The sequence below is a fragment of the Lagenorhynchus albirostris genome, chromosome 11, assembly GCF_949774975.1.
Source record: "Lagenorhynchus albirostris chromosome 11, mLagAlb1.1, whole genome shotgun sequence".
Lineage (NCBI taxonomy): Eukaryota > Metazoa > Chordata > Mammalia > Artiodactyla > Delphinidae > Lagenorhynchus > Lagenorhynchus albirostris.
Window position 1 is genome coordinate 101174378 of NC_083105.1, and position 21646 is coordinate 101196023.

Below are 21646 nucleotides of genomic sequence, written 5' to 3' on the forward strand. Positions count from 1 at the left end.
TAGCCTGTGACACACAGAGTTGGCTGGAGAGAGAACGAGAGAGAGAAGCAGGGCGGGGTGGGGGGGTGACTCAAGAACTGAGGGACCAATTTGGGGAAGGGATCAAAGAAGCTAAGAGCCCCGATGAATGACAGTCAAGCAGGGCCAACAGGCCTGGAGAGGAGATTTCTAGACGTCAGGGCAGGGGAGGAAATCATTTAACCCAGCACTGGGCTGTCACAGTGCAGCGAGGATGCGATTAAGGGCAGAGACATTTTATCAGGAACATCTTCTAGCCAGACGACAGCTTGGCTTCCTCTTAAGAGGAGGAGACAGTTTAGCCCCCGCAGGGAAAGGTTTATGGCCTGGCACTGACCACTGCCCTGCCTGGAAGGGGGTGGCTCCCCGTGCTGGGAGCTCTGGAGCTTCTCCCCAAAGCCATTGTGTCCCGCATTGCTGGCCCTTCCTCCCAAACACTTTTGGAGATGACCCGTGAAACCCACAGGCATGTGCGAAATTGCCTGGCCATTCTGATACTGTGAGCTTGGAGTGGTTTCTACTGAAGCAAGAAAGATTGAAGCTAGACATTAGGAAGGACTTCCAGGAGGAAAGGTGAAGATAAGGAAGGTGACCATAAAGAAACAGGCAAGGAATCTTGCTCCATAGTAACCTGGCAGATGTCTAGAGCAATGTCCTACCCGGCTGGTGATTCTGCCATTGCCATCTCTTGTGTCCCAAGACTCCTGGTTTTTGGCAAGCACACACCTGACTGACACAGGCACCTGTAGGCCATCAGAGACCTTTCCCCTGATGTGGGGTGGAATGCGAGGAGGTGGGAGGATAGCCTTCCCTGAAAATGGCTCAGGACCAAGGAAACGTAGGAAACATCTCTGCTGGGTGAGGTAGGGCTGGTTTGGGTGGACCTGGAGGAGGGAAATGGAGAGACGTGGTCTCATGCCCCACCTCTGGGATGGGCTGTCCACACATGGTTTGTGTGGGCCACCGTCACAGGGCTGTTGGAGGGATCCAAGAAGGACCAGATGAGGTCTTCGCTCTCCGGGGAGAGCACAGCAGCCCAGAAGCCAGGGAAGCACAACAGGCCCAGATTAGGGGAGGAAACCTGCATTTACCGAGCATCAGATAGGTGCCAGAGGCTTTATGGTCATTGTTTTATTAACTCTCCCAGCAACATAGGTATCCCCACCTTACACAGGACGAAACGAGCTCAGCGGAGTTGAGGAACTAGCCCAGCTCCACACAGCTAGTGAGAGGTGGGATTTTAACCACAGCCGTCTGTCTGGTTCTTTTATTTTTTTATATAAATTAATTATTAAAAATTAAATTATTATTACAAATTTATTTATTTATTTTTGGCTGTGTTGGGTCTTCGTTGCTGTGCACGGGCTTTCTGTAGTTGCATCGAGCTGGGGCTACTCTTAATTGTGGCGTGCGGGCTTCTCATTGCGGTGGCTTCTCTTGTTGCGGAGCATGGGCTGTAGGCATGCGGGCTTCAGTAGTTGCAGCACGTGGGCTCAGTAGTTGTGGCTCGCAGGCTCTAGAGCTCAGGCTCAGTAGTTGTGGCGCACGGGCTTGATTGCTCCGCGGCATGTGGGATCTTCCCAGGCCAGGGCTCGAACCCGTGTCCCCCGCATTGGCAGGCGGATTCGTAACCACTGCACCACCAGGGAAGCCGGTGCTTTTGCTTTTTATCTTATTTGACAAAATAACATGCTGTAAATCCTGAAAAGGAAAACGATGGTTGCTACTTATATAGGGCTGAGGGCATCTCATATACATTACTACTGCGATCCTTTCCTAGAGAGGAAAGTAAGGCCCAAGGAGGTTAGGAGACTTGCCCAAGGCCACACGCAGGTGCATGGCAGAGCCTGGCTGCCTGGCGCTGGGTCTGCGTTTGTAACTTCTACCGTGCTGTGCTGACACCGCCTCGCGTGCTCCCTCCTCTCAGGGACCCCAAAGGCACTCACACCCTTGACCTGGCTGCCAGCTTCTCCCGAGTCCACCTCTGCCAGCCTCACCTGGCATTTCCATGGGCTATTTCTGCATGGCTCCGGACGGTCCCCATGGTGCCTTTGGAAATCGTTACCCATCTGGCCACACAGGGCCGGAAGCAGGGTTCCTTAGGGAGCAAGTCCATTATCTCACTCGAAAGCCCTCCTTGCTGCAGGAACGGGCACAGCCTGGCTGTGTCAGAGCCCTGCCATCTTTCCAGTCCGGCCTGGAGCTGGGGGCTGGGGGCCGTCCCCTGGGAGGGCCTCCTGCCCCTTCCTGGGCTCTGCTAGACCCTGAGAGCTCCCGAGCCGCCCCCGCCAGCACGAGGCGCACTTGGCAGTGCCCCTGCCCAGCAGCCAGTGCTGCTTATGCAACATGACAGGAGGAGGTTCGCCCCTAAGGAGAAGCTAGGGACGATAAACACAGATCCAGGGCAGGCTCTCCTCCGAGGAGAGAAGGAGGAACCGGCGGGTACGGATGGGCTGTTTCCTGAGCTGGGTGCAAGCGAAGGTTCTTCTCTGAACCTCGCGTGCACGTTATTCGTATTTGCATGTATCAGATAGTTCATAATAAAAGGAAAACGTGGACGACAAGCCAGAGCTCACTAGCTGTAACCATTCAGTGCAGCTGTGAGGTGACCGTGGGGTGTGTCAGGGACAGAGTACAGGCCACACTTCTGCAGCTGCAGCCTCAGGGTGGGCGAGATGGGAATGTGGGCAGACACGGGAGGTGAGAAAGCCCGAGGCGTATTCAGGGGCTCAGAGGGGCATGCGCCTGGGAGCTGTGTGCGGTGTGTCAGGCAGCGAGTGGGGCGGGCGTCCTTAGAGCCTGATTTTGCTTCCAGATCCACGTCTACTGGGAGGAAAACAAACGCTCAAAAATATTAGGCTTCCAGGGGCAATAAGATGGCGTTAGTCCGTGTGGCCCAGCTTGTGAGTCTGTGAGGGAGGCGTCCTGAGGAAGCTTCTAGGTGAGGCCTCCCTGGTGCTGGCGTCCCGCCGAGGAGTGGGCTACGCAGGGGCCGTTTCCACGTTGGACTCTGGGGCCCCACCGTGACTGGGCCTGGGTCTGGGGAGGGCACAGGCCCGGAGGAGGAGTGTGATGTCTTCAACAAGAAACCCCCCCAGACAAAGCAACGCAGCCAGTACCTTCTGGAGCAGCCGTGCAGTCAAAGCCTGGAGTCTCCAAGGAGCCGCCGGGACAGACAATAACTCACTGTCTCGGGGCCTTGGGATGTGTCACAGCCAATGAAGGCAGGGCGGCCTCCGCAAGTGGGCAGCAGGGAAGACACGGCCGCCCTCCTCCAGGGCATCCTACCGTGAACTGTGGCCCAGCTTAGATGACGCGGGGTCAGGGAGGCGGCGAGGATTCTGTTGTGACCCTGCGTGTGGTGTGAACAGGAAGGTGCAGGGCGGCCGGCATTTCCTAGCCTGTGCTTGGAATGGGCGGCGAGTGAATTTGTTCCTGACGCTGGACCTCTGTTCACTGCAACCTCTCCGCAGTACCATCTGGGACACCCAAGGACACTTGACTCCCCTTGCTTGGCCTTTATTCTGACCACCTGAGATCACTTTATCGATTCAGGAGAGGGAGAGACAGGAGTGTTTTAGTAAAGGCTGAAAAATCTTGAGATGTGAGGCTTTTTGTTAGCTTTTGTCTGGAAAATGCCTAGTTTCTTTGTCCCAGAAGAGCTTTAAGAAAGGCTGGCAGAGACCGAGATAATCTAGTGCAATTGGTCAGGCCCTCTGGGGGAATCTTCTAGCCCAAAGAGTCCTCCAGCCTTCAAAACACTCCTGGCTGCGTCTCTGGTAATTGCTGCTCCGGCCTTTGCAGGGAGGGGAAAGCGGCCCTGCTTCCAACCCCCCCCCCCATCACCCGCACCAACCAGCCGCAGGGGTTGGGCCTCCAGGCTCCTCCTCCTGCCTTTCTCTGCCTTCGTGCCAGGACCTGGGGGCCCCCTCCCCTGAAGTCTTCCCCTCTCCAGGCATAGCACCCCCCTCCCTGGCCCTCACAGGCTCTGCAGTAGCTCCTGTCCCCTCAGCTCCTGGCACCGGGAAGGGTCTGCCTGGGAGCCCGGGGAGGACACATCTGCCGGGACCAGCTCCCTGGCGGGGGCTGCACAGCTGCCCTTCCTTCTCCCTCATCCTTCCTAGGGACGTATGTTCCACGGTGGCCAGCACACCAGCCTAGGAGGTCACTTCGTCTTCCTCACCCTCTTGGAAAGGAGATATTCACACCCCCATTTTGCAAATGAGAAAACCGAGGTGCAGAAAAGTGAAGTGTTTCGCTCGAAATCACCTGACTAGTGAGTCGTAGGACCAGGGGCTCCCTCCACTCAAGCGCTCTCACCCGTGAGCGAGGATCCGTCGGTTTTGAGGGAGCAGTGACCGGTGTCTGAAAGCCCTCGTGTTTCCTCTGTGTGACCAGAGCTGCCTGCAGCGCTTGGCGCAGCTCTCAGCATATGGACAAAATCCATGATCATCCCTCCGGGAGGGCGTCTTCAGCCCGATCCGCGGAGTCTGTAAAGCCTCTGAAAGTGGAGGTAAAGCTTGGCGTGTATGAAATCACGTGCATTTTCTGGGAAGAGAGTCCAGAGTCTTTATCAAAGACACCCGGAGCCCAGAAAGGCTTTGCAGGTCTGGGGGCAGGGAGACCAGGGTAATCCTGGCTGACAAGGAAAAGGAAGGAGAAAGAAAAGCTGGGTCTCCATCGCTGACTGGTGCCTCTGGGAAGGAGATTCTGAGTTCAGGGTGCTGGACGCTTGCTGGAGGGTGTTTGGGATCAACACCCATGGAAGGGAGGGCAGGAACACGGCATGGGGCAGAGAGAGAAGTCAACCGTGTTGCAGGTCCACCAGGAGCCTCGGCTAATCCCACGGGGGCTCTGGAGGGAGAGTGACCTAGCCAACCCATGTTGGGTCATACGGCTGAGCCTTTACGTCCCCTCTTTGTCAGCTGTTGCATGCAGATAGCCCTGGGGAGGATTTGACTTTGGCCCAGTAGCTCACTGCAGTTCCTGAAGGAACTGGGGTGGGGGGCAGCTGACTGATGAAGGCCATCTTCAACAGCACCCCCAGAGCTGGGCAAGCAGTCCTTGAAGCAGGGTCTGGGTGGTACCTCACCAAGCTCACCGCAGTATCTCTGCCCTTGGGAAAGTGTAAAAGATCAAACGCCATCCACCCATCCATTCCTCCCTCCCTCCCTCCATCCATCCACCCATCCCTCCATCCATCCACCCATCCATTCCTCCCTCCCTCCCTCCATCCATCCACCCATCCACCCATCCATTCCTCCCTCCCTCCCTCCTTCCATCCACCCATCCATTCACCCATCCACCCATCCATTCCTCCCTCCCTCCCTCCATCCCTCCACCCATCCATTCACCCATCCACCCATCCATTCCTCCCTCCCTCCCTCCCTCCATCCACCCATCCACCCACCCATCCCTCCATCCATTTAACATTTATTAAACATGACTTAAAAGCCAGTCCACTGTGATAAGCACCTGTGACAAAAAGGTGTACATAGCACCGTCTGGTGGAAGACAGAGACATATCAATGAATAATTAGGGCACAAGGTGGTCATCGCTAAAACAGAGGCAAGCGCCAAGAATTACTGGAGCATATTGTGGGGTGGACTCTTCCTGGGGCAATGAGTGAGCCCTGAAAGAGTTGACAAGGCAGAGAAAGAATGGATGGGAGGGTTAGGGGCATGAGGCCTTTCAGGCGGGAGGAAATCACGGGAGAGGCATGGTGGTCTGAGGGTGTGTGGCAGATCTGGGGAGAGTTTCAGCGTGGACAGAGTGGCTAGGTCACTCCTGGAGATGAGGCTGGAAAAGGAGATTGGGGTGAGATCATGACCGCTCTTGAGTACCACACGGACATGAGTAGAACACTGAACTGTATCCGGCATTACTGGAAAGTCACTGCTGGGTTTTGAGCAGAGGATTGGCGTTAATACATCGCATTTTAGGAAGTCAATTCTGATAGCAGAGACGAGAGACAGGCTGGGTGGTCACTGGAACCTCAGGGGAGTCTTATACGTGCCAGGACCAGGCTTGCTCAGTGGGTACCTGGAATCCCACTGCGCACAAGCCAGTGTCCCACATGAGTGACCCTCCCCTGACGATGCTGAGTTTCAACACAGATCATTCTGGTCCTGTGTGCATGTAGTATCCTCTGAGAAACTGCTTGTTCCCCCAAGTTCTCAAAGACTTTCATTTCCCATACTCACGCCCTGTGTTCTCATGCGTGGCATAACCTCCGTGGATGGCCTAGGCCCCTGTACGTGTATCAGCCTAATGTCATGTGGGTGTAACCAAAGCCTTCTAAGAACCTCTCATTCTGATGACACCCACATTCTACTTTTCCCTTTTCAAATGGGTGCCCCAACCCAGGCAAGACTCTTGTGACTACCATCTCCCATATGTCAGCAGCGACCTTAAGTTGCCCCAGGCTAGTGGACTACCATTCAAGGAGTCTGTTTCTGCAGCTGGACATGAAGCCCAGGACAGCTAAGTTCATCAGGATTCCTCTCCAGAAGCTCAAGCCAGGGGCTTAAAAGAAGCTCTGCCTGTCATAGAGTTAATCCCATTCACACGATTCCTGTCCACGCGCCAGGCTGCCTGAAATTGGACCCACTAGGGATGCCGGCTTTATGACGTGAGGTCAGCCTGGCAAATTCTGGAAACTTAAGGGACACAGCCGGTGTCTTGGGAGGAGTGATGCTCTGGGCACTGGAACAATGGACTTCCAGTTCCGTAAGAGACTGTGGATTGAGAGAGATGGCCCTTCCAGCTATGACAGCCTGGGCTGAAGATCTGAGCTTCTCTCCCTGTGCGCAAAGCACAAATCCATACAACCAGCACTGGACAGACGTCCACCTAGGGCGCGCCCCACACCGTGGTGGGCCCCACCAGGGCGTGAATACACACAGGTTCCTCAGAGGCCACGGATCCCATGACTTGGAAATGCCCAAGACCAAGGCTCTTCTTCACTGTGTCCTTTCTCCAGTGGGTGGGGAACAGTGGTGGGAGCCAGTCCATCTTCACTCCTCTCCCTAAAGACCCTGGGAGTTAGTCGGGGGTCTGGGAAAGGCCACGAGGAACGAGGAAAAACCCTATTATTTCAATTTTGTGAAGGTTGACAGGAAGGCTAAATACTGAGAACCTCTTCCACTTAGGAATGCTCCGTGCTATTTTTCTGGGCATTCTTGTGGGACTCCATGCTATAGGGTTTCAGCTCAGAATACAACCACCATTGCTATCAACTACCGTGTGCCAGGCAGTGTACTGGGGCTGTGCCCACTGTATTTATCCCTCACAGCAACTTTGTAAAGGCATTACAAGGATGCCTGTTTTGCAGATGAAGAAATAGAGCCACAAGGAGATTATGTAATTTGCCCAAGGCCACATCATAAGTAGCAGAACCAGGATTCTAAGCCAGGTCTGCCTTCCATATTCTTTGTCCTCCACTGACAAGCCTAAACCTTGCCATATTGTTGACAGTAGTCTTGGGTTTCCATCACCACCTCCTACCACACAAGTCTGTGGAGTATTAGAAGGAAGGACGACAAGGATGGGGTCCCCGTTCCAAAACTTTTCATCATATACCTGGGGGGGCACAGTCTCTCAGGTCCTTGTGCACATAGGTGGGCAAAGACAGAGTTGGTTCCACCAGCCAGAGAGCCTGGAACCTTGGGACTGGTGGGCCTTGGTGGTCTGGCCTCGGCACTGGAATCCAAGCTCCCAGAACATCCAAGCTGGAGGGTCCCTGGAGATGAGTAAGCTCCTGCGAGGTGGCAGGTAAAGACACTGACTCAGGAGGACACGAGCTCCCCGAAGCCACAGCGCTAGTTAGAACACTGTGTGTGTGTGAGTGTCCGTGTGTGTGAGTGTGCATGCACGTGCACGTGCACATGCTGGAGATGACAGTGGGGGCCTCCTGTCTCCCAGACCCTACGGATGAGCTCAGGTGAGAAGGCCTTGGAGCCGTCGTCCATATCCAGAGTGGTGGCCCACGAAAAAGGTTATTTTAAACGTGTGTTTTGTTTTAACGTAAGTAGTGTCTTTGGGACCAGGTGACCCCAAGAAGTGTCAACAGGAGAGTGGCGGATGAGACACAAAAGAGCAGGAAGCCAATGTAGGTTCATTAATGATCAGGTCACTGCTTTGGGCCACTGGGGTTCAACCCCATGGGGCACGTGTGGGAGATGGTGTGAAATGTGTCTCAGAGCTGCCCTGCCCCAGAGACAAGGACGCTGGGGTATTTGTCCACCAGCCTCCACTATCACTGGTGGAGCACTGCTACTGAGGGGCACCAACTCCTGAGAACCTCCTGCCAAGCATCCTCCAGCAGCATAAAGGGAGCAAAGGGCTATCTTTAAAGGTGTTTGGTCTCTAAAGAGTCTTGAAAACCTTTTAGGGTTAAGAAGCCTTGGGCATCAGTACCAAGGACAGTGCAGAGCAGAGATGGGTGAGACCCAATGCTGTCCCCAGGAGGCAAGCTGTGCTGGGAGTGGGAAAGGGCTACTTCCATGGGCTCTGCGGGAAGAATGGCCATGTCCTATCACAAGAGGAGCTGAAGTTAGATCTTAAAAAGAACTTCCTGGTGATACTAGTGAAAAAGCCACGTACTTAGAGCTCATCCAACTCTACAGCTTAGTTGATGGCCACAGAAGAAATGACCAAGCAAAGAATCATGCAGTGGCAAGGAGCTTGAGGCTGCTCGTCGCTAGGGCTGGCCAGTGAGCTCTTCTTTATCTATGTTTGGTGGGGTGCAGGGGAGTGCTGGGGGGGACAGAAGAAGTTGAATGAAGAGAGGATTCTTCACTCCACCCTTGCTTATTCTAGCACCAGGAGGCTCCAAAGTTTGGGTGGAAACAAGAGCTTGAAGAGGTCCCTTCTCTGGCACGATTGGGGGCATCTTACGTGGGACAAAGCCGTGGAAGAAATAAGCCCTAAGGTTGACTGGCCCTCAACCAGAGCCAGCCCACCTCCCTGGGCCCCCACTCCTCATATGCGAAAAAGGGAGATGGGAAGGATGAGCTAGATAACCTTAGAGACTGTCCACTGCGGAGGCCATGCCAGTAGCCTTGGGTTCTCTTCAATTCATCCTTCAACGAGTGTTTACTGAGCCTTCGTTGTTTGCTCAGCACTAACTGGGGAGAAGGGATTCGCATAGAATACAAGCGCCGGGCTCTGGTGGGGGCGGGGAAGGGAGATGGCGGAAATAAGAGTTAAGGTTTACGGAGCATTTAGTCTGTGCCGGGCACTGTGCTAAACACCTCACATACGCTGACTCCCTTACGCCTTGCATGAGCCCGTAGGGCAGGTACTAGTGCCTCCTCTATACTGATGAGGAAACCAGGGGTCAGGGAAAAAGCCGCTTGACCAAAGCCACACAGTAGTGGGGCTGCACTGGAGCCCACACCGTGAGCCGAGATGCTTCTCCTCTGTGAAGGAGGCGGTGACTCTCTGGTGTTCTAGCAGATGGAGCCTGAAAGCTGGAAACACTGGAACGTCTTCATGCAGGAGATGGCTCAGCACTGGGCCTTGGGGACGGGCAGAATTCAGAGGCTGGCCGGGGAGGGGAGCAACCTGAGTGTAGCAGCCCCCCGGGCAGCCAGAGTGTCATCTTAGAGGAGGCGGGTGGGCAGCAGCTATGGCCAGCCTGCTGCTGGCTCCACAGGAAGAGAGTAGGGGCTGGGGAAGAACAGATACTTCATAACCCAAGCCAGGATTATAAGCACCACTCCTCCCCCAGCCCCTTTGGGCAGTCTACAGAGGGAGCTGGCTCAGCGAGGATCAGCTTCCTCCCAGCTACTTCAGCCACTGGCCAGAAAGCCAGGCCATTGGTAATTACGGTAGCTAACACACATAGAGCAGGGACCAGGGGCCAGGCCATGGGTAATTACGGTAGTTAACACACATAGAGCAGGGACCATGGGCCAGGCACGGCTTTAAGAACTTTAACTAGCTTAAGCCCTCCAGCATCCTTATGAGGTAGGCACTAGTATTATTCCTGCTTTATAGATGGGGAAACAGAGGAAACGTGAGGTTATGTAACCTGCTCAGGGCCCCAGAGCCAATAAGAGGCAGGGCCCAGCCTGGAACTCAGGTAGTCTACCCTTAAGCACCTGCTCTACCGCTTCTAAGCAGGTTCCTGAGCTGCGGCCAGTGCCAGCCACTCCCTCCCTCTGCCCCCCGGGGGAATCTCCACAAGTTCAGGCTCTCCTCCAGGGCTGGGGCCCTTCCCTAATGGGGACCGCAGGAGGCCCCCACCAGCCCCTCCGCTGGTGAGGCCCGTCGCTGCCAGAGGGCCCCAGTCCCCCTCCCCCGCACTCACATGCACCCCGCCCCTACCCCCAACCGAGCACAGTTGCCTTTCGTTCACAGTGACGGCTCCTGCGCCCAGGCCGGTGGGGGCACGGAGGACTCCGTGGCGGCGGCGGCGGCGGCGGCGGCGGCCGGCAGACCCAGTGCCCACGCCCCGAAGGCTCAAGCCCAGGAGCTGCAGGAGGAGGAGAAGCGGCCGGGGGCGGGGGGCGCCTCCCCGAGGGCCGGCCTCCACTGCGCGGCCTCCCCCAGCAGGCAGCAGCCTGTCCCGGCAGCTGCGCTCTGCGCCCGCGCCCCTGCCGCCTCCGATTACGAACTCTCCCTTGACATAAAGAATAAACAGGTACCCAGGGCCTCCGAGGGGGGTGGGAAGGGTGGTGGAGGGCCCTGTCTCGGGCACTGTCCAGGGTACCAGGGATGCCCCTGTCTAGGCCGCCTCTGCTGCAGGCAGACCTCTTTGCCTCTAGTTCTCCCAAACTGGACCAAGTGACTGCCCTTCCCTGCAGCCCAGTTCCTCAGGCAACCAGCCTTCCGTGGCAGGGGTCACCCTTGTAATGCCAGGCCCACAGGCAGCGTGTTCAGGGCTCTGCCCCTCTTACCACTGCAGGAAGACCAGCTGCTGACACAATTCCCACCCCAGAAGAGACGGCCCAGCTTACCTGCCCACCCAAGGGGCCAGCCCCCTGCTCAGCACACACAGGCTCACAGGAGGTTTGAAGACGGTGGTCTCCTCCAGGTAGACTAAGGAGTCCCAGGATTAGCCCGGACTGCGGGAGTCCGAAGACCCCCTTATTGGAGAACAAATTGCACTGAGGAGTTCTGAGCCTCCAGCTTCCATTCTGTGAAGCAGGAGGAGAAAGTATAGTCAGTCACTGGGTCCCAGCTGCACCCTCCAAAATGATAACGGCATGGCTTGTACGGGTGGGAAATTAGGGGACCTGAAGGAAGATCTGTGTGTGTGTATGTGCGAACGCATTTAGAGAAAGAGTTTATGACTTAATATTGCTAGGAAAGAGCACTGAGCGTGGAGCACAGATGTGGGATCCAATCCTTGTTCTTATTCTAGTTCCTCTGTGACTTGGGAAAATGCCAGTTAAGCATTCTGGGCTTTGGTTTCCTCATCAGCCAAATTGGGAGTTAGATCTTGAATCATCTCTGAGGTCCCTTCTAGCTCTAAAAGGTGTAGGTTCTAAAGAACCATTCTTTAACCCAACGGACTGTGAGTTTTCGAAGCGAAGCTAATAGAAAAGTCACTAAGACTGAGTCAAGCCCAACCAGTCTTTTCTTCCTTTCAGCATAGATGTCGAGCTATTATCCAAGGTCAGGGGCTGCAGGCGGTGCACCAGGCTTCAGTAAAGTATTTGACAAAGTCTCCCGTGATATCTACGTGGACAAGATAGGAAGTGGGTTAGTTGACAATATAGTCGGGTGGGCCATTCTCAAACGGAATTGTCAAAAAACACTGATTTTTCTATCAGTGCCAATGCCAGGGTCATTGAGTGGGGCACTGTCCTTGGTCCTGCCCAGGTCAACCATTTCAAAAAAGGACTGATGCAAAGCTGAAAGGGAAAAGCTAATACCTTGATGACAGAATCCCAGATTTGAAAAAAAGAAAAAAACTCATTAGGAAATATTGTTTAAGTGGAAAAAAATCAGATGAAAGAGGGAAAAATCTAAAGTTCTGTTCTTAGCTTTGAAAGTCCCACAGCACTACTATAAGATGAGCAGGCTTGGTCGCGGGTGAGAGGCCTTCGGGATTCAGTTGACTATAAGCTCAAGAAGCGTCAATAGCCCATGAAGCGGTTGCCAATGATATGGGTCCAGCAGCCTTCACAGATGGGTGGATAAAACCCCCCGTGCAAGGGGGCAGCTGCCTGGAGCCCCACACTAGTTACTGGTCAGGCTGTCTGGTTCTAGGGGTTTCATTTAAGAGGGAAAAAGAGAATCTTGAGGTTCTAAGGTTCTTCTAAGACAGAGAACAACTGGCTGGGGTCATACGGGGAAACTGTAGACATGAAAACCAGTTTTAGACATGGAAGAGCTGAATGTGAATTGGCTGGATTAGATTATTTTCTATCATTCCAGGTAAAAATAGTGGTACTAATGCATGAAACTTGTAGGAGAGGAAGGGGTTTGTTTTTAGCTCCGTTAACAATTAGAGCTGTTAAAAATGTAGGCTGCCCCGCTTCTGAGGTAGAGAAGGCCCATTCTGAGGTAGAGGAGGCCGTCCATCTGGAACCCATGCTGTGATGTGGACGGCCAGCTGGTACAGATGAGAACTCCTCTCAGTTCCGCTCGGCTCCGCCCCTTGAGGACAGAGACCGCGTCCTCTTCATCCCATCCCCTGGCATCCAGCAGAGTGCCTCGGGCAGAGGAAGAGCTTAGCGAGTGAATATTTTTTGAGTAACTGCGATGCGTAAAGCAATGAGGGAGTGGGGTACCAAAAAGAAAAAAAACATGGTCCCTACCTGCTCCCCAAAGAGAATACAGTTCAATTTAAGGAGTATCCTGTTAGTAACACCAAAGGAAACTGGTGCTTCTGCTTGGGCAGGGAATGAGTTTAATTCTAACTGATTAGTGGGATAGGGAGGGTTGTGCAGGGTTCTGACGGGCACTGTGGACCTTTTTCATGCTGGGCATAATTCTAGTAGATGGGTTTGCATGTCAGGCCAGCAGCAGTGGGGCAGGAAAGATGAGGGCTGGTACGGGTGTGGTGGAGCCCTCGTGCCCTGGGGAATAGCCCGCCTCCCCTGGCCCCTGTAGCTCTCCAGGCCAAGACAGGCTAGGGGTGGGAAGGGGAGGGGAGAAAGGGACTGAGGGGAGCAGAGTGGCTAAAAACACAGCACACGTTTACAAAAGATGGAGCTCCACAACTCTCTCTTCTGCAGATGAACTGCGTGACCTTAGGCAAGTTGCTTAACCTCTCTGGGCCTCAGTTGCCTCATACAGCCCTTTGCCTCTACTGCTAACATTCCTACCCCCCTCCTACTCCTGCACTGGCCTCATTCACTCCTTCTCTTGCTTTAGGACTTGCTCTCCCGCACCTTCCTCCTCGCTGGCAGCTCTCCCCGCCCTCCCAAGGCTGTGTTGGATGTCCTTTCTCAGTGGTACCACAGCACCCAGGCGTTCCCCGACATAGCCCTTCAGCCCAGGATCACCATTCCTGTTTACTTGACGTCTCCTTTAAGGCAGGGCAAAGACATCCATCATGACACCCCTGGTGCCCGACACAGAGCCTGACATGAGACGATGCTCAAAGGATGAAGAGGGGAAAGTAACAGTTCAGTGACCTGAAGGGGATGGGGATGGGCATGAAGCCTGGGCCAGGTCCTGACTCCATCTCAGGTTTCTTAGAGATCTAGGATTTAGTATTCTGCTCCTGTGACCCTCATGAGTCACCCACATCCTGTGGTCCTTGGGCTGGAAGGGATCTGGGACAAAATCACTATCTCCCCAGTTCACCAACCTGCCGGGCCCGCTCCATCGGCCAGTCCAAACTCCCAGGTGTTTTCCGTGGCTCCTCTCTCCGCCCCGCGTCTGATCCAGCCCCCCACCCCCCATGCTACTCTTAACCACTTCTTCCCAAGTCCCATCCTCTCCTGCCATCCCCCCCGCCCCGGCCCTAGGCCTGTGTGCCCCTGGGGAAGCCTCCTATAGACCCTCTGCTTTGACCCAGTCCCCACACCGCAGCTGCATCACAGCGGTCACGGTACCCCACACGGAGGCGCCTACGGCCCCTCGTTTTCTAGGGGACAAGGACTTCAGGCCCTGCCGCCCCCAGCTCCGCCCCCACATCCTGCCTTGCTCCCACTCGGGGCTCCAGCTGAGCCTCTTGGCTGTGCTTTGAGCCCTCACGTACTTCGCTTCCTCTGCTGGGAACACTCCCCACCCATCCCCCGTCACAATCACCTGGGTGATCCCTACTCACAGTTCAGTCTGGGCTCAGAGCCCCCGAGCCGGGGAGTATGCCGTTCCTGAGTGCCCACGGCGGGCTCTGCCGTCTGGCCGCATCCCCCTCGTGAGGGCAGGGGCTCTGTCATGCCCAGGCTGTCGCGGAGTGAGCAGATTGTGCTCCGAATGCCTCTGGGGTGCCATTCCCTCCACTGTCGGGGGAGGAGTGAGCACTGCCTGGGGGTGAGCCCCGGGCGCTGCCGGCCATGCCCGCGTTGTTCCTGCGCCCAGCACAGCCTGGCGCCTTGGAGGAGCACAGGGATGGATGAGCCAATGAATGAACGAGGCCCCCAGGCTTCCCTGTCCTCTGTCCCCGAGCACCGTGCGCCGACTGGCCCCCTCCCCGAGGCCCCACAGGGAGGAGACTGTCTTCCTTTGCTTGCTCTGCCCTTTCACCTCAAGGTGATCCTTGGGGCTCCACCCTAGAGGGAGGGAGCATGTGGACCCCTTGCGGGGAGGTTCCTTTAGGAAGTGGCCATGGCAAAGATACAGAGGGCATGCATGTGATTTCCAAGTTCAAGTTCTCTAGGGAGTTTGTGTCCTGTTCTCTGCGTCTGTCGGGTAGCACCCACTGGAGCCCATCTGGGATGTCCAAACTGCATAGGTCTCTGTGTTGTCCAAGCCCGGCGGCCGTGGAGCTGTGTTCACAGCATCCAGGCCCTGCTCCTGAGTCCGGGTCCTGGGTGGCAGCCGCTCTCTGTCTGGAGAGCAGATCTCCTGGACCCCAAGCCTCAGGGTCCAGCCTCACCATGGGGTGCCTCTCAAGGCGAGAAGTGGTGGCCATGTTTCCAGGTCACCGTCCCTCTCTGGGCCTCAGTTTGCTCACTTGTGTCTGAGGCTCTGTCCCGCTCTGAAGGTGAGAGCGCTACCGCGGGCGTGAGGGCCGCAGTGGACCAGCCTGCCGAGGGTGGCGGTGAAGGCAAGATGCACCAGGGTGCTGCTCTGCTCGTGGTCTCAGTTCGGGGACGGCGGTGCACAGCTGCTGTGCTGGGCCCCGTGCGAGGCCTGGGGCACCGCGATGCGCAAGACGCAGTCCTGGGTCTCAGGGAGCTCCGGTGCCAGTGGTGGGCGCTGACACAGGGCGGCACAGGCGACACTAACAGCACTGCAGCACTTTCTGTGCGCCATCTCCCCTCCCCCCCATCTGCACAATGTCCCCGCGGCCTGAGACTCTCACTGTCCCCATCTTAGGAATGAGAAGACCGAGGTTTAGTGATGTTAAGTGACTTGCCTAAGGACACATTCCTAGGTATGCACCCCGGTGCAACCAGAACAGACCCCACAGTCCACGATTTTAACCCAGAACCCTCCCCATCTGCTGCCACCGCGGTGAAGGGGTAGGTTCTGCGGAAGCGGTGTGCAGGGCACTGCGGGATCCTGGCACGGCGCAAGTTGCCCGACCAGGGTTCAGAGCAGGCTTCCTGGAGCAGCCCCACCCGAGGGAGTATCTGGCTCAGGGAGCAGCTGAGCCGTGGCTCTTCCCCAGCGCCCCTACCTGGCTGCATCGGGAGAGGGTCCCAGGGCAGCCCTGCTCCCCAGCAGGCCTCTGTGCCCCTTGCCATGCTGAACACTTTCTGTGTTTTGGACGGTGGGCAGGGAGGTGGGCACACAGAGAAGAACAACCCTGCTCAGTGCAGGCCACCCGTCCTGCGGGCTCCTCTCCCCTCCCCAGACCCTGCCCGGGAGCCTCAGGTGAGGTGTGAGGTTCGCCTCGCCAAGGTCTGCAGACTCACACTACGTACTGCTTTAATCTTCTCAACTGAGAAATCCTGGCGCACGTGGGACCCGTCCCCGCCCCCTCACCCGGGCCTGGTGCCCCAACGTCCCTCAGAGGCCCTGTCGGGCTTAGCCATGCAGCAGCTTGGAAGAGGGAGCCTGTTCTGATGAAGACTGAAGGCTCGTTAGCGAGACAGCCGCCAGCCCCGCCAGCAGGAGCCGAGGGATGGCTCTCCTGGGAGGAGGGAGGCCACAGTTACCCAGGACCCACGGGTATTCGAGAGAAGTGGGCGGAGCTGCTCCTTGGCCGGTGGGCCCAGGGACCCCTCCCTCCCACGAGCTGGTCCCTCAGCTCTCTGGCCTGGCCCTGCTAAGAACAGGGTCAGGGAGGTGAGAGCGGCCTGGCTGGGGCGGATGGAGCTGACCCGGGGAACCACCGATTCCCCAAGGCCTGTGACAATGGGGGGAGGGGAATGCACATGGGGGGCGGGGCCGGTGGTACAGCCTTTGGCTCCAAGCCCAGACCCAGAAGACAGCCTGGACTGCATTTCCCCTGGTGCAGAGGAGAGAGTTCAGTTTAGTTCACGACCGCAAACATTGATTAAGCCCCAAACACGGGTCTGGCTCAGCGCTGGGCACGGGGGATGCAGAGGCGGATTACGCTGGGCCGCCTGTGACGCACCGTCTGGGGTGCTGAGATGCGAAGGAAGCGGTGGGGACACTGGGGGCAGCAGGCACGAGGCCAGGATGAGTGGCAGCCAGCTGTGTTAGGCGATGGGGACAAACGGTGACGATCCCTCAGCTGAATTCAGAGACAGTCCTGAGCTGTGGCTTCGGGCCAGGCTCTGGGCTGAGGCCGTCCGTGCACCAGACGATGCGAAGGCCACATCCGGGGCCTCCAATAACTTATGCTTAATGGAGTCTTGGGGAGGGGAGAGGGGAGGGAAGCCTAAGTTAGATGAGTGTCACCAAGATTAGCAGGGGAAACTGAGTGTCAAAGAGAAGCACGAAACAACCTTCTGGGGGGGCGTGGTTCAGGGCAGGGAGACCCCGTTCTGGTTGGGGGAACTGGGAGGCTTCGTGGAGGAGGCACATTTGAAGAAAGGGGAAAGGGCATGAGAGTGGGAGGTGAGGCTGGGGAGGACAAAGCCGGCTGCGGGGAGGCTGAGCGGGAGATCCGCGGAGCAGGAAAGCCTAGTTGGGGGAGGGGGGAGCAGGAGGCGGGGCTGGCGCGTGAGTGTGGACTCCGCGTAGTAGGAGGGGCTGGGAGGTAGGCGGGGCCAGGCTGCTCAGCGCCAGACCCCCAGGAGATGGTGTTTTCACTTGTTTAGGGCAATGGTCTCAAGCCGGAAGTCCTGTGTTTACACCCGCTCTCTGAGGATACTGATCAGGGGAATATAGTGCAAGGTGGATGGGGGGTTGTCAGAGTGGTCCAAATGGGGGGTCCAGGAGAGCCCCACGTGGTGACAGTCTGGTGGAAAGTTCAGGATGATTGCAAAAGGCATGGGGGGGGGGCGCTATAGGACTTTCAGCCTGACAAATGCAGAGGATAAGGCAAAGGCCGACCCAGGGACAAAAGCGAGGTCCCCAAACTGGATGACCTTGTAGCCAGGGTGCTGTTAGGTGAATAAGGACATCATCCAGAGCTGGTTTGGGTGAGCCGGGGCAGACGATGGGCTCTTGGAAATGTAGGTCTAGGATGGAGTCCAGGGATGGAGAGTTGAGAGTCCCAGAATCATCACTGTCAACATCAAACTGCTACCACTTATTGAGCACCTACTGTGTATCAGGTGCTACGGGAAATAATTTAATTCTCACAACAAGCTACAGAGTCAGCAGGATCAGCTTCATTTAACAGATAAGAAAACTGAGGTTCAGAGACGTTAAGAAACTTGCCCAAGGTCAACCATCAGGGAAGAGGCAGATCTGGGACTGGGTATTTCCCCTATGGGCTTGCTCATCCACCTATCAGAGTGAAGTTACAATGGAAGACGAGGTTCTCAGACAAGAGGTGAGAAGACATTAGCCGGCGGGACACCTTTAGAGTTGCCACGAAGGCTCTGCATGAGCTAGTTCTCATTTCCTCAGCTGTTAGTTATCAGCTACCAGGGGGCTGCTCTAAAGACTTCCAACATAGAAGTCAAGGAAGACATCCAGAAATGCACAGGAAAATCATTAAAATGTGTCTGGAGAACGGAAGAGAGCACACATATGACTTGTAACTAGCACGGTTAGGGACCTTGTGGTCAGAATATAGGCTCAAGGAGCTGTATGGAGACAGGAAATCCAAGATAGACTGGGTCATGAGAGCGGAGGACAAAGTTTCAAGGTGACAAAGTATCAAAGCTGCAGAAAGGATGGGGAGGAAGGCTGAGGATGGGATTTAGTGATTGAAGGTTATCAGTACCTTTCTGAGAGTCATTTCATTAGCCTGGTGGTAGCGGGAGGCAGCTGCAAGCAGTCAGGGCACACGGGGCGGGCCAGTGGTTCGGCACGTGCTCACGGACCGGGGCGGGCCAGTGGTTAGGCACGTGCTCACGGACCGGGGCGGGCCAGTGGTTCGGCACGTGCTCACGGACCGGGGCGGGCCAGTGGTTCGGCACGTGCTCACGGACCGGGGCGGGCCAGTGGTTCGGCACGTGCTCACGGACCAGGGCGGGCCAGTGGTTCGGCACGTGCTCACGGACTGAGGCAGAGCGGGCAGACTGGTCCTCCTATAGGTTTGGTGGAAAAATACAGAGATTGGGCTAGTGGCCCAGAGCAGGGGAGTCAAGCAGGGTCATGTTTCAGCCTGGGACATTAAGGAGGGTCTGTGGGCTGGTGGAAAGGAGTCAAAACCAGGGTAAAGGCTGGAAATGCAAGTAGGAGAGACTAGGGGATGAAGTAAACTTACAAAGGAGGCCAGAGAGGGTGAAATCATCAGCCCGAGAGAGAAAAGTTACGGTCAGATTAGGAAGGTTTTAAGTTATTCAGTAAATATTCATTGAAGATCTACTATGTACTCTAAGCACTGGGGATAGAGCAGTGAGCATGGCAGGCAAAGCCTACCTTCATGCGGCTCACAGTCCAGTGGAGGATCCGAGGCAACAGACTCAGGAATTTAAAATCTGCTTTTCTTCTCTCCTTGGGTGAAGCGTGGACACTGGCTGGTAGAAGAAGTCTCCTCAGTTATCTCAGCCAGCCTGTGCCTCTAGGTGGGATGACACCATGCCAGGGGGTGGACCTTTCACCATTCTGGAAACACTTCAGGCAATGGGATTTCATACCTTCCCTCTATTGCCAGTAGCATCTCATAATCTGAAGAGAAGCTCTTGGGCCAGGGGTTTCCCTAGACCTATGAGCAGGCCAGGGAGGAAGGAGATGTGAATTCCTGTCTGGGGTCAGCTGCTCATGGTGCTTGGGGAGGGGTAAATGGGAGGTGGAACTGGCAAAAAGGAGGCAGGTGAGCAGTCAGCTCCCCTCCCTCTCTACTCTTCCCCTTGGAGGACTTTCCTGCCAAGGCCGATTCTGGGCCTCAGGAGCTACCATGCTCTCTTCCTTCTGGTGTGATTTCTGCAGAAGCAGGAGGAGAAGGCATCAGAGGCAGATACCTGTGTTTCTCTGGGGCCCCTGGGTACATGAGGTCATACCTAGATAAAAGCCCACAGGCAACTGTCCACTTGGTATGGCAGGCAGCATTCTAAGAGGGCCCCAGAGATGCCTGATCCCGGTGGACATGCCTATATAATCCCCTCCCCTGGAGTGTGGGCGGGACTAGTGAATATGATGGGTGTCACTACTACGATTAAGTCACCAATCAGTTGACATTGAGTTAGTCAAAAGGGAGGTCATCCCGGGTGGCCTGAATGAATCAGGTGGACCCTTTAAAGGCAGTGAGGCCTCACACAGAGGCTCTCTTGTTGGCCTTGAAGGAGCAAACGACCACGCTGTGAAGGGGACCAGGTGGCAGAGAACAGCAGGCAGCTTCTGGTAATTGAGGCCTCAGTCTTAGATCTCCAGGAGCTGAAATCTGCCAACAGGAGTGAGCTTGAAAGAGGACCCCGACCCGCAGATGGGCCTGCAGTCCTAGCTGACACCTTGATTCCAGCCTGGTGAGAACCCAGCTGAGCTGTGCCCAGACTGCTGGCCTCCAGAACTGCGAGGAAATAAACGGTGTTGTTTTAAGCGGCTACCTTTGTGGTAATTTGTTCTGCAGCAGGAGATAACTAACACACTTGGCATGCTTTAGAAGAGCGCCTTGGATGTCCCTGCAACACCAGGGCCGTGAGTCCCAGAAGAGCTTCCTGCCTCCTGCTTAAGGCCTTGCACCTTGTGAACTGCAAGTGCTTCTGGGAGGAGTCCTATAGGAAGACTCAGTGGCCTTCTAAACCTTAATATGAATACGTTTTCCAAGTCTCTTCAGAGAGAAGCATTGGATGTGGGGAGAGAGGCAGCATAAACTAGGCTTGGGGATGGGAAAGGGCATTGGATGGTGAGACAGGAAGAGCCCAGGACACACACTGAGGAGGTCCCGTTTACCTGGGCTTGTCCCTGGGCATTGGGATTGTATCTATGAGGTCTCCTGGGCTAGGAGGGTGTCTCTGCTGGTCCAGCTGTGGGGCACCCACAGGGAAGGGACAGAGGGGGCTGCCAGGGTAGTTGGGAAGTAGTCACTCCAGCTGCAGTCCCTGGGGGAGCGGGAAGCGCGGTGAAGTGTTCCTTGTATTGGGGGATGAAATTTGGCCTTTGTATCTGTACCCCTCCCCCATGATCCTGGGGGAGGATGGAGGAGTGACGTTGTGGGGGAGGATGGAGGAGTGACGTTGTTCTTGCCTGGAGTTATTAATTTCAGCCACCTGTCCCGATTCTTAGTGCAGGAAGGCTGCTCTGTGTAAGTGGAGTGTACGGCTGGGAATACATAGTTTCAGGGCCCAGGAATACCTTCTCACTTCCCAGGCTTCCCTAAGGACTATGGAACCCACCAGTGCTACCATTTTGTCCATCCCCTTCACACAGGCTTTGTCTGTTATTTAAGTGCAAAAATCTCTAGGAAGGAGCACTGCTAACTGTTACTGGTCATTCACACCTCGGGGGAATGTCTTTCTAGTCCTTTCCTGAGAGGTTTTTGATAAGAGAGAAAAAGTGAGAGCTCAGCAACCCAAGGAGGAGAAAAGACCACAGATGGGGGACAGAGCTGAGAGGAGGGGAGGAAGGGCCTTGAAGGCAGACTGGCCAGTACCAGAAGTTCCCCTGTGTTCACATCCGCCCAGATGAGGCAGTGCCGTCCCCACCCCGGGCCCTGCCAACCAGCCCCACCAAGCCCTGCCCTGGTTGTAACAGCTCCCATTGCTGGAAACAGAGGTGGCTGGAATTGTGGAGCAGGGTAGCCTGGAGGGACTCCCCTTATTGAAACATCCATCCATCACCCACCTGTCTTTTTATGAAATTCACATTTATTGAGCTCTACCCTGTGCCAGTCCTTGGGCCGGATGCTGGGAACACAGAGGTGACCCAACCCCAACCCCAACCCTTAGGAGGCTCCCGGAACAGGAAACTACCCCAACGCATGACACGAATGCTCAGAAAGAAAGCAGGTGTACAGGAGTAGCAGCGATGGTTTTTAGCCTTTCTATTTAATTTTCAATTTTCTATTATTTAAAAATACACACAAGGGCT